The sequence below is a fragment of the Arachis hypogaea genome, chromosome 11 (genome assembly GCF_003086295.3).
Source record: "Arachis hypogaea cultivar Tifrunner chromosome 11, arahy.Tifrunner.gnm2.J5K5, whole genome shotgun sequence".
Lineage (NCBI taxonomy): Eukaryota > Viridiplantae > Streptophyta > Magnoliopsida > Fabales > Fabaceae > Arachis > Arachis hypogaea.
The window spans coordinates 103,504,470-103,508,633 of NC_092046.1; the positions used below are offsets into that span (position 1 = coordinate 103,504,470).

General features: G+C 35.3%; 1 non-coding gene across 1 annotated transcript; it reads left to right on the top strand.

The window, feature by feature from the left end:
- Positions 1-974: 974 nt before the first annotated feature.
- On the top strand, positions 975-1,082 carry LOC112725019 (small nucleolar RNA R71). The gene has a single exon (XR_003164151.1). It is a non-coding gene; the product is annotated as a small nucleolar RNA R71 (small nucleolar RNA).
- Positions 1,083-4,164: the final 3,082 nt, after the last annotated feature.

A 4,164-nucleotide genomic window follows, 5' to 3' on the forward strand; every position in this document is an offset into this window, starting at 1 on the left:
TGCTCTTCAGTAACATCCTCATTCTCTTCAGAAGAGGAATACTCATCAGAGCTCATGAATGGCATAAGGAGGTTCAATGGAATCTCTATGGTCTCTAGGTGAGCCTCAGAGTCCTTTGGTTCCTCAGAGGGAAGCTCCTTATTGATCACTGGACGTCCCAGGAGGTCTTCCTCCTTGGGATTCACGTCCTCCTCTCCCTCATTGGGTTCGGCCATTTTGGTTATGTCAATGGCCTTGCACTCTCCTTTTGGATTCTCTTCTGTATTGCTTGGGAGAGTACTAGGAGGGATTTCAGTGATCCTTTTACTCAGCTGGCCCACTTGTGCTTCCAAATTTCTAATGGAAGACCTTGTTTCATTCATAAAACTTGCAGTGGCCTTGGATAGACCAGAGACTAAGTTTGCTAAATTAAAAGTATTTTGTTCAGAGTTCTCTGTCTGTTGCTGAGTGGATGATGAAAAAGGCTTGCTATTGCTAAACCTATTTTTTCCACCATTATTAAAGCCTTGTTGAGGCTTTTGATCCTTCCATGAGAAATTTGGATGATTTCTCCATGATGAGTTATAGGTGTTTCCATAAGGTTCACCTAAGTAATTCACCTCTGCTATTGCAGGGTTCTCAGGATCATAAGCTTCTTCTGCATAAGAAGCCTCTTGAGTACTGTTGGATGCAGCTTGCATTCCATTCAGACTCTGAGAAATCATATTGACTTGCTGACTCAATATTTTGTTCTAAGCCAATATGGCATTCAGAGTATCAACTTCAAGAACTCCCTTCTTCATAGGCGTCCCATTACTCATAGGATTCCTCTCAGAAGTGTACATGAACTGGTTGTTAGCAACCATGTCAATGAGTTCTTGAGCTTCTGCAGGCGTTTTCTTTAGGTGAATGGATCCACCTGCAGAGGTATCCAATGACATCTTTGATAGCTCAGATAAACCATCATAGAATATATCCAGGATGGTCCACTCTGAAAGCATGTCAGAAGGACACTTTTTGGTCAGCTGCTTGTATCTTTCCCAAGCTTCATAGAGGGATTCACCTTCTTTCTGTTTGAAGGTTTGAACATCCACTCTAAGCTTACTCAGCTTTTGAGGAGGAAAGAACTTGGCTAAGAAAGCCGTGACCAGCTTATCCCAAGAGTTCAGGCTGTCTTTGGGTTGAGAGTCCAACCATATTCTAGCTCTGTCTCTTACAGCAAAAGGGAAAAGCATGAGCCTGTAGACTTCAGGATCTACTCCATTAGTCTTAACAGTATCACATATCTGCAAGAATTCAGTTAAGAACTGAAAAGGATCTTCAGATGGAAGTCCATGAAACTTGCAGTTCTGCTGCATCAGAGAAACTAATTGAGGTTTCAGCTCAAAGTTGTTTGCTCCAATGGCAGGAATGGAGATGCTTCTTCCATGTAAATTGGAATTAGGTGCAGTAAAGTCACCAAGCATCCTCCTTGCATTATTATTATTTTCGGCTGCCATCTCCTTTACTTGTTCAAAATTTTCAATAAGGTTGTCTCTGGATTGTTGTAATTTAGCTTCTCTTAGTTTTCTTTTCAGAGTCCTTTCAGGTTCCGGATCAGCTTCAACAAGAATGCCTTTTTCTTTGTCCCTGCTCATAAGAAAGAGAAGAGAAAAAGAAAAGAAGAGGAATCCTTTATGTCACAGTAAAGAGGTTCCTTATTGTTAGCAGAAAAAGAAGAAGAAGAAAAATTCGAACACAGATAGAGAGAGGGTTCAGATTTTTGGTGGTGTGAGGAAGAGATGTTAGTAGATAAATAAATAAATAGAAGGGGATGAGAGAGAAGGAATTTTCGAAAATAATTTTTGAAAAAGAGTTAGTGATTTTCGAAAATAGTTTTGAAAAAGGTTAGTAGTTTTTCAAAAATTCAAATAAAAAAATAATTAGTTAATTAAAAAGAAATTTTTGAAAAAGGGGGAAGATATTTTCGAAAATGAGAGAGAGAGAGTTAGTTAGGTGGTTTTGAAAAAGATAAAAAACAAACAAAAAGTTAGTTAGTTAGTTGAAACGAATTTTGAAAATCAATTTTGAGAAGATAAGGAGTTAGGAAGTTAGAAAAGATATTTTGAAATCATATTTTTGAAAAAGATAAGATAAGAAGATATTTTTGAAAAGATGTGATTGAAATTAGTTTTTGAAAAAGATTTGATTTTTAAAATCTCAATTAATGACTTGATTCACAAGAAATCACAAGATATGATTCTAGAACTTGAAGTTTGAATCTTTCTTAACAAGTAAGTAACAAACTTGAAATTTTTGAATCAAAACATTAATTGGTGATGTTATTTTCGAAAATATGATGTAAAATTAAGAAAAAGATTTTTGAAAAATATTTTTGAAATTTTCAAAAATAACTAAAAAAATTGAAAAAGATTTTGAAACAGATAAGATTTTCAAATTGAAAATTTGATTTGACTCATAAAAACAACTAGATTTTAAAAATTTTTGAAAAAGTCAAATCTAATTTTCGAAATTTTGAGAGAGAAAAAGGGAAAGATATTTTTTTGATTTTTGAATTTTTTATGATGAGAGAGAAAAACACTAAAAAGATGCAATGCGTGAAATTTTTAGATCAAAATATGTGATGCATGCAAGAATGCTATGAATGTCAAGATGAACACCAAGAACACTATGAAGATCATGATAAACACCAAGAATATATTTTTGAAAAATTTTTAATGCAAAGAAAACATGCAAGACACCAAACTTAGAATTCTTTAATGCTTAGACACTAAGAATTCAAGAATGCATATGAAAAACAAGAAAAGACTCAAAACATGCAAATGCAAAGATCAAACAAGAAGACTTACTAAGAACAACTTGAAGATCATGAAGAACACTATGAATGCATGAAAATTTTCGAAAAATGCAAGATGCACATGCAATTAACACCAAACTTATAACATGACTCAAGACTCAAACAAAAAAACACAAAAAATATTTTTGATTTTTTATGATTTTCTAAATTTTTTTTTTTGGAATTTTTTTTCGAAAATTATTTGAAAATAAAAAATGAGGATTTCAAAATCTTTAATATGAATTCCAGGAATCTTGTGCTCTTTAGTCTAAAGCTCCAATCAAAGGGTCAGACATGGCTTAATAGCCAGTCAAGCTTTAGAATGGATTTACATCCATTGAGGTGATTAGTTGAAGACCAATCCCAAAGGAGTTTGGGTATGGCTTTTCAGCCAGATAGGATTCAACATGTTACCATGAAACTCTAGAATTCATTCTTGAAAGTTTTGAAGCCATAGAATAATTTATTTTTGAAAACATTTTTATTTTAAATTTTTTTTTCGAAAACAAAGGAGAAAATTTTGAAAGATTTTTGAAAAATTTTTGAAGAGAAAACAAAAAGAAAATTACCTAATCTGAACAACAAGATGAACCGTCAATTGTCCATACTCGAACAATCCCCGGCAACGGCGCCAAAAACTTGGTGCTCAGAAATTGTGATTACACTTTAATTATGTAAAATTCATCGCTCTTTCTTTCCCTGGTAATGGCGCCAAAAATATGATGCCAATACCATGGTTCACAACTTCGCACAACTAACCAGCAAGTGCACTGGGTCATCCAAGTAATACCTTACGTGAGTAAGGGTCGAATCCCACGGAGATTGCTGGTATGAAGCAAGCTATGGTCACCTTGTAAATCTCAGTCAGGCGGATATTAAAATAGTAATGGAGTTTTCGAAAATAATTAATAAAATAGGGATAGAAATACTTATGTAAATCATTGGTGAGAATTTCAGATAAGCGAATAGAGATGCTTTCGTTCCTCTGAACCTCTGCTTTCCTGCTGTCTTCATCCAATCAGTCTTACTCCTTTCCATGGCTGGCTTTATGTGATACATCACCATTGTCAATGGCTACTTTCGGTCTTCTCTCGGGAAAATGATCCAAATGCCCTGTCATGGCACGGCTAATCGTCTGGAGGCATCACCCTTGTTAATGGCTTCATCTTATCCTCTCAGTGAAAATGGTCAACGCACCCTGTCACGGCACGGCTATTCATCTGTCGGTTCTCGATCCTGCTGGAATAGGATTTACTATCCTTTTGCGTCTGTCACTACGCCCGGCAATCACGAGTTTGAAGCTCGTCACAGTCATTCAATCATTGAATCCTACTCGGAATACCACAGAC